Here is a 14,403-nt window from a genome sequence, read left to right on the forward strand (position 1 = left end):
CAATTATTCTATGCTAAACTGTGTTTTCTTCTCTATCCATGTACTGATAGCTTTTGCTTTTTAACCCAGTTAAATCAAATGTCATGCATTGCCAGAATGCCTGGCACATATGCTAAAATCACAGAATCAGAGTGGGTTGGAATGGACCTTTAAAGATTGACTAGCCCAACCAAAATGCATATAGAGACAGTATTCTCACAGTCTTTTACTCCCTCATTTAACTAATAAACAAAATTACTGGCAGTGTACAGTCATGTTCTCTATGCCAAACGAAGAATCTTTCCCAAAAAATGCATTACATGTTCTCACACAAACACTGAATTAAAAGCAGATTAATAGAACTTTCTTTCTCAGAGTTGAACTTTCTAAATACGGAAAAGCTGTGACATGTTTCATGCATTTATACAGGTTCATGCCTTAGTAGAAGTGGTCCAGCAAGTCCAGTTATTTATATATCATTTTAAGGGGAAGAAAGATGCCATTCATTTCTATTTAGATGTTTGTCTTTTTGATAACTCCCAAAGATCTTCCCTTCCACTTGGATTACACAAATGGCAGGCTCAAGGACCTCCATCCCCCACACATTTTGATCACTTTCTGAAAGGGACAATAATCCTACCTCATGTCATGAGTTGTTCCCATTCAAATATTTTCAAGTTACTGACTGAAAAAAATTGTGTGGGCTGACTCACCTCTGGAGCTGTCATTGACCAGTCTTCCCATCAAACTTCTGCTCTCAGGCCACCCATACCTTTTCCTCTGCTTTAAACACAAACAATGTATGTTGTTTCAGAACACCACAAAAATGCATCAGCAGGCAGCAATGCACAAGTTTTGTTGGGAAAAAACAAACTAATTTTTCAACAGAAGTTTGTTGAATTTTCATCAGCAAAGCTCATCCTTGCTTATTATTTCTGAAGATAAAGGCTAGATGAGCAGGGTGGAATAAGTTTGGAAGTGTTATAAATGAGAATTTATTCAGCCAGATTAAAAATAAGGAAAAAAATAATTTTATTAGTGATCAAATTCTATCTAGCCAGCCACGGAAAAAAGACAGAGCCGAGCCCGGGAATCTGCCCTGGGTGTGCCACAAGGAGTCAGCCTCAGGACAGGTTTCCCCTATGCCCACACACCTCCATCCTGGCCCAAGTGGTTTTTATAGGGAAAATTCCACCTGAGGCCAAGATTTCAGCAATCAGTGTTTTCATCTATTCACAGTCCATAGGTTAATAAGATTTTCCTTTTTGGTGATGAGGAGAAATAATTCAGTGTCCAGAGTAGGTGAATTCCTGATGAGATTTTACAGGAAGGTTGCATTCACATGGATCTGTCTGAGGATTTCCATGATATCCATCTTGGGCTGTTTATGCGATGATCAGCACCCGATGATCAACACCTGGAGTCCAGACATGGCCCATCTCCTGGCCGAGCCACATCCTTTTACTTGTAAATCAATTTCCAATATATACCCAGTTTCGCCTGCAAGGGGGGAACTAATACAACGGGCATAATCTAACAAGTATCCAATATTACATATTTCATACAAGGAATGGCACGAATTATATTTACTATACATAATAGAAGGAAGGCCAGGCAAACAGGTTTTTAGATAATTTAATTTTCCAATTTAATTTGCCTTGGCTTCAACAGTTTTGTTTGATGAACTTAAAAAGTAAAGGGCAGGTAAATATGTTCAGAAGGCAGGGAAGGAAAAAGAACATTTGTATTTGCCAGCCATTTGCAGCTTACTTTGTAAAGTAAATAAAGGATGTGTAATTGGAATACCGAGAAATCTGGGAACTCTAAACTGCTATACAAAACAGAAAAGGTATGAGGGCTGTCAGGAATCACCCTTAGGAAAACATGACACATACAGCGTTTGAAAGACCCTTAGTCTGCATCTGAAGTAAATAAACTTGTCTTGATTAGCAAGAATGCATAAAGACTCTTAGCTACCCTCTTCTCCTGGTGATCTACAGATAAACAGGACACCAAGGTAAAGAAAGCCCCAACCTCACAGAAAAAAATTAACCCATTCTCACTGCAGAGGTGGGAGTGCCTCTCCAGTGTGAGTGTGAGACTGCAAGAAACATTGCTTGGATTCCTGTCCTCTTTAGGACTGGGTGGGCAGAAATCTGGATCCTGATCAGCATTGCTACATGTAGTAAGTTATCATTGGAAGGAAAAAAACTGCTGACATCCTTCCCACAACAGATATATATATACACTATGTGGTAACTATAATAAAAGCAGGGCACAGCTATTACAAAAATTAAGAAAGGTGAAGAAAATCTGAAGACAATTATGCATAGCTCATATAGGGTTACTCAAGTGGCATAAGTATGCTGGCAGGATCACTCTTTTGTTAGCATAGCTGAGGCTTCTTGGCTTCTGTCAATACAGCTGTGTCACTACAAAGTAAATAAAACCACCTTGGTGATGAAGACTGCTCTGGGTCAAAGGAAAGGAATGTAGGCCTGGTCTTAGGTCTTGTCTTTGCAACGTAATTAGCTGACAACAACCGTGGGTGTTTAACAATGAACACTGTAATAGAAAGGCTAAAATTGGTGTGAATGGAACTTAAGTGGGAATGTCTGGGTATGGAGAGAGCCAAGTGCACCTATCAGGGAGAAGAGCCAGTGTTAACAGCACCCAACTAGCAGCTCATCAAGAACCATCCAGTTTCACAGATCATGGAGACAAAGAACTGTAATGACTCCTGATGATGCCCAGAGATAGAAACACAATTGACCACTGTGAAGATACAAAACTATGTACCATGGTCAACAACCTAATAACCTCTCAGGAGCTGAGGAATACTTGATACTCAGCATATTTGTCCTCCCTGTCACAACAGGTCATGGATATAAGACCTGGATGGTGTCATGGTGCTGTCCTGGTGGTCACACAGCTTGAACACCCAGGCCCTGGTGTGTGGAATCTGGATAGCCTCCTTGGATGCCACACACCTTTGTGCATGTGTGGAGGACTGAAAGCAGGTTTGTGTCAGTTTGTTCCGAACAAAGTCACCCCCATAAGTTCTCACCAGAGTATTTCCTACTCAGCTCATACAATGGTGCCCTAGTCTTTCCTGTGACCAAACCCGCTTGGGGTCAATCCAATCTTTTGACCATCTCCAGTTCAACTGACTTTAGAGGAGCCCTTTTCCATCCTCACAAGACCATCACTGCTCCTACAAATGTACTTTTACATTTATGCCCCTAAATATTAGTTTTAGCATATATTTTGTGTCCTCACTGTGCTTTTATTGTCCCAAATGAAGGGTCATTACCCAGTAGGCAACTCAAATCCATACACCAAGGAGAAATAATTCTATCTTTATTGTACTTTGCACAAAGTAGGGAAATGTGTAGTAACCCCCAAAGGGCTGACTCCTCAGTCATCTTTATTGTACTTTGCACAAAGTAGGGAAATGTGTAGTAACCCCCAAAGGGCTGACTCCTCAGTCATCAAAACTTTGCACTATTTATACATTTTAACAAACAAACAATTCAGCATGAAGTGGTAACAAATTACATAGCTTTTCAGTATTTAGCACTCAAACCTGTATTTGCTAATTTGTAAATCTCACTTCTGATGCTGATTAGTGCACCTGGGTAGTTCTTCTGTCCATTTGCATTGGAGGTCCATTTTGAGGAGGTGGTCAATGGGTCCATGGTCACAATTTCCCTGCCAGAACTACTTTTCCCTCAGTTACTGCTTAGTCCTGCTGACTTCACTACTGATGGCTCTCATCCAGACAGCCCATTAATCTCAGGATTGTGCTCCCTTTTCCTTAAAACAAAAGATTAGCCAAGCCTACAAATTTCTATAAATTTCACAATGCAGCTGCTTAATCCTATATGCCTAGATATAGTTACTGATTAGCAACAAAAAAACCTGCAAAGTTAGGTTCAGATAGTGAGACTAGGTGACTTTCTCCATCACTATCTCACAATTTTAAGGTAAAACATTAGGGTTAAAAAACCCAAACCAACAAATTTGGTAAGACAATGAAAAAAAAAAAAAAAAAAAGGAACAGTAAAAGAACACAAGGACTCTTTTTACTTACTGGGATTTTTTTGAGTGCAGGTAATCTTTAATACATTAAAAACATTAACATTAGAGCAGCTGTATCACTTTGTTATGACCTAACATGGTTCTAAAATATTTGTAATAGTTTGACAATCAGCCTTGTCAAATATTAATCATATAATTATCCCTCTGATCTTTTTCACTGAAACCCACTGCAAGCTGATCTCTTATCAGGGACTCTGTTGATTCTCATGGTATCCAATATATCAAAATGTCAACATTTAATTTTTAAGAGATTAAAATGGGTTAGGAAACCATCCTACTGTGCTTCGTGCCAGAGTGGCATCTGAGAAACATACCCATGCAGGTTCATTTGTGTTGTGGGTAGAAAAGGAGTACATCATGTCTGTAAAATGTTCATAGCAGTTCTAAATGCTCACATCCACACTTCTGATTTGCTCTTTAAATGATATTTGTGGAAATCTGCCAGGCTTGCTGTGTCAGGATTGATAATTGCCATGACTTGCCAGACAAAATTCTCATGAAGAATTGGTGAGGATGGTTGACCAAAAACATGAGCTAAGCCATGCTTTTCTTGCACCTGGCTGGAGCAAGGCTCAACAACAGAACACTGTCTGTGAGAAAGCAGAGGCCTCACAGCCCAGTGTTGTCTCTGTGAAGCACAGAACAACAACAGGGTCTCTGTACCAGCCTTATCCCCCTCATCCATGGGAGCCTTGTGATAACCCTTATCCTTTGAGGACATGAGGATGTAAAGACTCTCTGGGGAAGGTCAGATGGCCTTTACTGCTGCCTCAGCTGGAGAAGAAGGATGCTGAAGTGTCATGGTTCTGTTCTGTCTTCGTTTCTCTGTAAGTCACATAACTCCATTTGACCAAAGGTAACCAAAGACCCTCATTGTCTCTATTTTGAATATTAAAAATAACCCCACCAATAACAACACAAGAAAAGAGCTGTTCCTGAATTGAAGCCTGCATTTGCAGGATACAATATTCCTGAACCAACCATATTTGACTACAGTCACATCTGTATTTTGCTAAAAGTATGTATTTTATATTTCAAATCCTCTACTTTGGGAGAACAAGAATATGAACCCACTTTCAGACAAGACTGTGGGCTGGCTGCTCTGTCCTCCCCAGTGCAGCAACACCTCTTTGTTACAATCTGCACCTCCACCAAACTGCACTGGAGTGTACCTGGGAACACCTCTACACAGCACTATACACTTATATTTTGTGGACATACTGCATTTATCACTGGTATGCTAACAAGAATCTATAACCTGTTGCTTGAATGAACTACATTTTTTGTTAATCTGTGATCATGAAAGTTCTTATTGAACACAAGCCATAGTGCCAAATTGGTTATAATCAGAAATTAAAACACGCCTCACCCAGCCCCTTTGATCTCTGAGGACAAGCTTGAATGCAAGGGGGCTTATTTTCTGCCTAACTTCATCCACGTATCACAGCATCTGACATAGCCCAGCTTTTATTACTTTAAATCTCTTTCAATGTGTTATCCCTTGCTGATTCATTCTATACCACACAAAAAACAGTATCTTCAATCCCTTCTGTTTGTGATTATCTGAATGAGGAAAATATTCTGGTAATGGAATGTAACTGACCTGCTTTCAGGCTTGTGCTGGATCTTAACTCTTACCATACAGGGCTGTGACCTGAATGCTGAGTCACAGGGCCTGCACAGGGGGGACAGCTGCAGGCAACAAACTGAATACATACATTCTTATAGTCAGGTCTGATGAAAATTATGATGAGGGAGAACGGGACCCTGATGAAACAAATTTTTGATTTTTTAAAATTATAATAATTATTTTGATTTATTAATACTTGCTACAGTGAAAAACAGTTAATAGCAATGCCCATTGTACAACTTTTCATTCTAGCATATAACAGTGTGATGAAATAAAGTTCTTGGCAGAGAAACAGGCTGAGATTAAAAGAATCCACCCCAGAACATGCAGTGAACTCAGTATGTCAGTAGATGGGTTCTTGGCAGTAAATCTGTTCCATGTGCTCATAAGATGACATTCAGGCACAATCAATAAAACGGATAGTTCTTCCCCATATTACAAGGTGTCATTTGTTTGATTCAAGGTGACCCAGACCCTGCAGACCATAACTTAAAAGCCTCTCCCCATTTTGAGCCATTGCTACTATATATAATAACTGTTAAAAAGCAATTAAGAAACTTAGAATAATAAAAGGACTAATTATAATCCCCAATAAACTCTGCTCTTCTAACTCAGTGATTACAGTTTTATTGATTAATCTTGCAGAATTTCTTTCAGTGAAGGAGAAAAAATTTATTTTAGTGGATGAATAAAATGTCTACCTTTCCCTACTACTTTTATTGTGCTTGCAATAAGTGTGAAGTACATCTGTTTAGAGACAATCTGGCTAACAAATCAGATCCACTGTCCAAAATTAAGTTAAATATTTGCAGATTCTGTAATGGAAGAAGGATGCACTGCACTCAAAAGAGAGAAGAAGTAAAATGTTTTATTGCAGTAGAATAATGATTTTTGACAAAATCTGATGGAATTTGACAAAGTTCTATGGCAAAGTTCACTTTATTAATTACTGCATGGAGGAGACATACAAAGAAAAATTGAGTTAGGATGGTTCAGACAGGGAGTGGAGGTATGAAGAGTAAGAAGGATTGTTTTGTTGAGTCATGAGATGTCAAGTAGATCTCTTCCCTCCTTTCCAGAGCCTAGGTACAGCTGGATGCTGTCTTGGTCTGGGACTCCATCAATGATTCACTTCTCATGGAATTACCCACACTCAAACACATCAGTAATATTTCACAGTATGAATTCAGCATGCTCTCAGTCCCTTCCTGAGAACCTGTCACATGTACAGGATCTCTGAAGCCCAAGGAGTGACCTCACGAAGGTATCATGGCCATGCAGCATCTGCTGCAGCAAAGGGACCTCAAAGCTCAAAGATTTGCACAGGCTGTCCATGCTTGTGCAGTGAAGTAGTTGGCTGCAAATCTGAAACATAAACTAAGGAATTTAGAGATTTTAAAGGAGCTAAGATTTTAGTTAGAGATAAGCCTTACTAGAGTTAATTAAAATAAATGAGCAGGCCTTGATGAAGTTAAGAGCTAGTAGTTAACTAATAATTGATTGCTTGTCAACACAATGTTTAGTTAGCTGGGTTTATAATGAAGAATATAGAAACTGACAAATAGCTTTTAGGAACATAAGACAATTGTGGGCCTCCTCTGTTCTGAAACCAATTGAAGACAAGGAATGGGAGTTCTACCAAGAGTTCCTTTGTCATATTTGCATTGAAAAGGTAGTAAGGTCAGAACGAGGAAGACTTCATTTACTTCCTCATTTTGGGACCCCTCCCCATGAAAGGGACCACCGACCCATTTCAAGGAACAAACTACACATGCTTAATAGCTTTTGGAGTAATTAGCATATGAAGCAAAGTATGGCATGTACCAAAATTATGAATATGTATTTGTATTTTTGGTATTCAATCCTTGTATGGATAAAAGGGCTCTGTAATCACTTGAAAGGTGTGGTGTGTATTTGGGAGCTATCCTGCATGCTGCCTGACGTCACAATAAACATACACTTTCTAACTTTAAACTGTTAGAGAGCTTTTGTCTGTCACAGTTGGATATTGGTACTAGATCAATATCCATATTTCTTTAATAATTCAAGTCAACAGCAATAACAAGACAAATATCCTGTCTTAGCTCTGATATCTTGTTCTTTACCTTTGGTTATCTTGAACCTTTGGGTCTTGAAATCATCTTTTGAAATGTATTTTCAAAATGCCTTCATTCACTTGTAGGTGAGACAGGGGCTTAACAGCTTGCAAGAGCACCCCAAGGACATGGGGCCAGTTGGTGAGTCTGAACCAAAGGACAGGTAGGGCTCAAGTGTGTCCACCACATCACCCCATGCCTGCAGGGTAAAACTCAGAGTATACAAGGCTACTATATCATTGAGGAAACTTTCCTGTCTGGCCATGCAGGAGCCACTCTGGCAGTCACACTCTCACCACCAGAGGCTTTCACTGCTGAGACTGAGGATCCTTCACAGTCTCAGGCCTCTGGTTCCTTCAAGTAACTTAACTGGGGTACAGCAACAATTAAGTTGAGAACAAGCTAAAGTAACACCTTGAGCTGCTGTCCAAGAAGGGACCTCAAGCAAAAGAATCCCTGGGCCTTTATACTCTCACAGCCTAAGCCCATCATAGTCTGGGATTTTGAGTCCTGGGCTCGTGGTGCGCCTCTGGCTGTCCAGTTACCCAGCTGACCCTCATGTCCCCATGTGCCCTTTGTTGTGCAAAGGGTTGGAGACTTGTCACTTCTTGTTGCCTGGGGCTCCCAGCACCCAGACCTCAACCTGCAGCTTGCAACCCGAACTACCTGCACTATGTTGTATTCTTCAACATCTGTGATCTTGTAATTTAACAGTACAATATTTCTGGTAATTTTTAAACACAAAGCATTGTAATACGTAATGTGGCTTTGCACAAGACAAAACTAAACTGTAGATAAAGTGTGAGTAAATCTATGGCGGGTTAAAGCCGTAAGACTAGACTTTTCAAAAATGAGATTTACTCAATCTATGTTGAAGGAGAAGTGGCCTTTTCCCTTTTTTTTTTCTTTTTTTTTTTTTTTTGTGGTTAGTTTTTGTAAAATATATTTAGCTCCTTATTTTTCTTTCTTTCCTTCCTGACACCACCAAAGAGGAAGACACTTGAAAAAAACTGTTTAAGTTTCACTATTATGTAACTATGCAGTTTAGAGGAAGCTTCTCCTTACTTAGGCTAAAAGATCTCACAGATGTCTAAGCAGCCAAAAGCATATGTTCTCTGACCTTCATCCTCAAATCTCTATCCTGTGGTTTCTTTCCCACGACACACTTTCCTGTTCTTTCCTATCTAGTGTATGATTATTGACAACCACATCTCAACAGGTTTTCCTACAGCAACCATCAACTAAACATTCCACAAAGCCATTCCTGCAAGCTTTTACTTTACTTTAAACAGAATAACCCAGAAATGTTTGTATTAACATCTGGCACAGAATATACATTTCTGTATGGCATGAGCAGGCAGCACCATCCACTTTTCCCTGTCTTGCTGGTATGTTATTTCCTCAGCAACACTACAAATTTTGTGCCCATTTAACAAATCAGTCTGGAAATATGATTTATATGGAATTTCTCTAAATTATACAACATATGCGAGCTAAGTGGATTTAAAATCCCTCAAGGGTTTATGCTGGAGCCAGTCTGTTCAATATTTTTATTGATGACATGGATGAGGGTATTGAGTCTTTCATTGGTAAATTTGCAGATGACACTAAGCTGGGATTGTGTGTCCATCTGTTGGAAGGTAGTAGGGCTCTGCAGAAAGACCTGGAATGGTTGAATGGATGGGCAGAGTCCAATAGGATGAAGTTTAATAAGTCCTAGTGCCAAGTCCTGAATTTTGGCCACAATAACCCCTGCAGCATTATAGGCTGGGGAAGGTGTGGCTGGACAGTGCCCAGGCAGAAAGGGACCTGGGGGTGCTGGTGACAGCTGACTGAACATGAGCCAGCAGTGTGCCCTGGTGGCCAAGAGGGCCAAGGGCATCCTGGCCTGTGTAGGAATAGTGGGGCCAGCAGGAGCAGGGAGGTCATTCTTCCCCTGAACTCAGCACTGGTGAGGCCACACCTCGAGTGCTGTGTCCAGTTCTGGGCTCTCAGTTTGGGAAGGACATTGAGATGCTTGAGCACATCCAGAGGAGACAATGAGGCTGGTGAGGAACTTGGAACACAAGCCCTGTGAGCAATGACTGAGGGAGCTGGGAATGTTTAGCCTGGAGAAAAGGAGACTCAGGGGTGACCTTATCACTCTCTACAACTTCTGAAAGGTGATTGTAGTCAGGTGGAGTTGATCTCTTTCTCCAGACAGCATTGTCAGTCTTAAGCTGCACCAAGGGAAATATAGGTTGGATATTAAGAAAACATTTTTTACAGAAAGGGTGATAAAGTATTGGAATGGTTTGCCCAGGGAGGCGATGGAATCACCATCCCTGGATGTGTTTAAAAAAAGACTGGATGTGGCACTCAGTGCCAGGTTTAGTTGAGGTGGCATGGGTTTAGGGCATGGGTTGGACTCAGTGATCTCGAAGATCTCATCCAACCTAGTGATTCTGTGATTCTGTGAAAAGGGGAAGGGCAAGGACACAGATAGCCAGGCTGACAGTTTCAAAAGGTTAAGCTTAAGCTAAAGAAATGCAAAGCAGAGGACAGGGGAGCCTAGACAAGTGCAGAAATTCCTCATGGATGCCATCTTCAGAGAAGCAGTGAAGTTGAAAAACATGTTTCTTTGCTTCATATGTGCAGTCAGTATTGGTCCATCCATACTGCTTTATCAGCCAACAAAATTTACCAACTGTTTCTCTGCAATCACCTGAAAACTCTAGGGTGTTCTGTGAAAGTTCAGTTTATGTTAAATGTAAGTTTATTATAGAACAGAACTTTATTTATGCAATTTTTCAAATTTTGTCATATTTGAGAGTTTCCAAGCTAAGCAGAAAGAGCATAGAAAAAGATTATTTTTTTGTTTGCAAATATTTGGATCAAAATAATTCACATGCAACCAATACTAAATCCTCAAATTGTTCTTAGGTATAATTTTTCCTATTGCTTTCCAACTGCATCTCTTAAAAGATCTGCATTATGCCAATAACTCTTCACTTCCCTCACATATTTACATGGTATGCCCTTTAAGTTTTACTTCACTTGAGAGCCTTTGCAGTGTGCCAAATATGCAATTACCTCTAACTTCTGCTTACATAATTCCTAGCAGTAGCTGATGTTATTTCCCAAGAGATATTTATTTTGCATACAATGTGAGCAGCATTGCCTTGCTTCTGCTTGAGACTTGCCAGCCAGAGAGTAGATGTACATTTGCCCCACAAATAATGTCTTTATTGTTGCCTGTTGTCATCCACAAACACCTGAGCAGCAGGGGCATCTTGTTCAGCTTAAGTTACCAGCCTCATAAAAAACAATCAGCACTTACAGATTGTAACAGGCCTGGAAAAATTAGGAAGTGCCTCAGCACATCTAGACCACAGTTTAGCACACAAATCTTTGTTTACTGCTCAGTACTGGGAACTTACATCCACCAACTTACATCCATCTTGGGCCCATGACCCAAGAAACTTCCTGCAGGGAGAAGAGTATTTTGGAGAGCTGCCCACCTTACATACTCTTGGTGACAGGCAATTGATAATAGGAATGGAATATGACAATGCCTTACTTATCCAAGCATGGGAACAAAGAGTTTCAAAGAAGTAGACAACAGAATGTAGAAGTAGACACAAGATGCTAAATGTAGCTGGAACCAGTGCATAAACAGATATTGAGGAATATAATGGTTTTGTGGCAAAGCCATGTAATGAGAAACAACAGTACTAAGAGATTATTTTTATGGCAAATTCATCTATAACACTCCAGTGACCACTCTGGTGACCACCAGACACCCTCCAGACAATACTCTAGGACCATTAAAGAACTTCCATTAAGAGGTAGATGCATGCAAATTAGTTCTAGGGATAGTGATGTTTATGTATTAGCCAGGAAGTACACGGTAATCAATATGTATAGTCATAATGGAACACTATAGAATTTACTGTATTCCAGCACTGCTTGTGGTCTCCTACATGAATACCACCTCAGCTCCAGCTCTGAAATGAGTGTTGTGCAAACTACCCTCTCCTTACCTGTGATTTGAGCCCATCACTGACTTAACAGTCACCCTTTGAAGGGACAAAAGCAGAATACAAGGTCTACTAAAATGCAGCAGGCCCAGTTTCAAGTGGCAGAGACCACTGATCAGACACAAGTTACACTAGCTAAGAACATGAGACACTTTTCCTAAGAAAAACACTATGCTTGTTAGCATGGAAAGAGTATCTTATAATTCATACAGGCTAATGAACCAGAAAGCAGAAGTTAGTGACTGCTAGCCAAAGAAATGTTCTGGCATCAGAGATAAGGTACATGAACAGTGTGTTCCTTGGTGCTTACCAGTTTTACTGCTCTTAGTCATCTCCCTACTTAGAGACCAGCACAAGGCATTCTTTAGACCCTTCCTCTATTGTTTTACCTGCTCCTTTCACGTACAAATGCTACATTCATAATCCATCCAGAGTAATTGCAATACTCTTACTACAGATCTCAGTTGGGAAGCCAAAGCAATAAACCTCTATGTGTGTTTAGCTTCTCTAAGTTAATGTAAGATGGAATATCTTTCAATATCCCCATGAAATGTCATTGCCTCTGGTGAATTGTTCCAGCAGTCCAATGCTATCTCTGGATAAGTGTATATTGCAACAACAAAAAAGCAGGTACTTTTGGAAAAGGCATTCTCAGACTACCTTTTTGTCACTCTTTGTACCATGTGATACCTGTGATGAACTATCCATGGAAGTGCCATAAATATTATTTTCAAAATAAAATTATGCAGTCTACTCTTGTTGACCTCAAAGAACTTAATACGTTACACTTGCTACATCATTTTGAAGAACTCAGGGTGGTTTTATAAGGGGTAGTCCAAGAAAACCAGAACTTCCATGAGTAATTAGAAACTCCTTAGTACATGCCATGGGCTAAAAGGTATTATATAAGAAAAATACTGTAATATATAGATAGTTAACGGTCACAAGGTTTGTAGTATTAAAAAAATGGAAGCCATTCTGAAGGTTTCAAGCTGAACATGGTAGATGACTAAGATTTAGTCTGGGTTATAATAAAAGTCTTCCAGTTGTAAACAAATAATTAATTGAAAATTACTCTGGGGTGTCTAAATTCTTCTTTGCTAGGAGGCCATTTAGGCAGATATCCTTATCTGTGCATCTTATTCCAAGACAGGAAAAGATTTCACCCTTTACAATGAGGCATTCCAGGCACCTAGTATATGTGATGCATTACACACGTCTGAGAACTGCAGTCTCCTACACAGGGATGTCTGTAGGGATTCCTCATTAAGGCTGTTATTCTGAAGCTCTGCAGCTGGGCTGGCTAAAGCTTTCAAGACACCACACAATACATGAGTTCAAAATAATGGAAAATTAAATCCTCACTGAGTGAATCCAATAATCTTTTGTGCCTGGATAACCAAGCCATCATTGTGTAAGTGAAAAAAAAAACAACTGTCAAACAAGACTGAGTAGAAACTATAAAATTGTTTTACTGCTATTTAAACTCTGTCAATGTTTCCTTTTTTTATATACAGCTCAATGACCTCCTGGCTCCTTAAGCAGTAAACAGAGCTCTGAATTACAAATCAAGTAAGATTTACAATTGCTTACTTCAGCATAGGTCCTTCTGGTGTCAGAACCTGAAGGGAATCAACTACATTTAGGTAAACCCAATACATCACTATGACAGTAACACTGCCATAATTAAGCAAATAACTGTAATGCAAAAGCTCTATGTGTGTGTGAATGCATTTGTATAGTCTCTAACAAAATTAAATTTTGGACAAGAATGTATGCACAATCTATTCACTGACCCTAAATCAAGAATGTCTGTTATGCATAAGTATCTTGAGCAAAGATTGTCAAGATGCCATATTTGCAAAACACTATGTTATTAGAAAACTGTATCTTGAAGGATGTCTAAGAGAGAAAGGCACTGCCTGCTGGAATATCACCCAGCCACTGAGTCATGTAACTTTTGGTCAAGAATTGTATAACAACCATTGGAAATGGCATGATCTTTATGTTCCAAACTGAACTAGTTATGTGTGTGCCATTGTTTCACAACCAGGTATTCTGGCATTCTTTAATGTTTTGTTTCCAAGTGTTATCTTGCTATCATTCAAGAAAACAAACCAGGAATGCCTGTATAGGATCAAGTATCCAGCTCTTGAGGCCAGCTCTGAGCATTGGGCCACCATCCCCCAGCCAACTCCCCCCAGTTTTATTGTTAAGCATGACACCATATGGTGTGGCATGTCCCCTGGGTCAGCTGGGATCAGCTGTCCTAGCTGTGTCCCCTCCCAACCCCTTGTTTTTTATCCAGATGTCAGCACAGGCTGCCAGTCAGATCAGATCATGGTGATATTGCAATATTCCTTTCCAGCTTGTTAGAGTTTTTAAAATTAATATTCCAACATGCACTCTGGTATCTTGTTCCTTGCCAACATAATTCTCAGTCACGTTAATACTGAGCAATAACAAGAGTTAGCACCGTTGCTAACAAAATTTAATAGTCCCAAGAATCTCCCTTGTTAAGCACAGCTAAAAGAGGCAGCAAACAGTGAGAGCAGCAGTGTGTGGGCTCGTATTTCTA

Source organism: Lonchura striata, chromosome 1A, assembly GCF_050655825.1.
Source record: "Lonchura striata isolate lonStrDom1 chromosome 1A, ASM5065582v1, whole genome shotgun sequence".
NCBI classification, from domain to species: domain Eukaryota; kingdom Metazoa; phylum Chordata; class Aves; order Passeriformes; family Estrildidae; genus Lonchura; species Lonchura striata.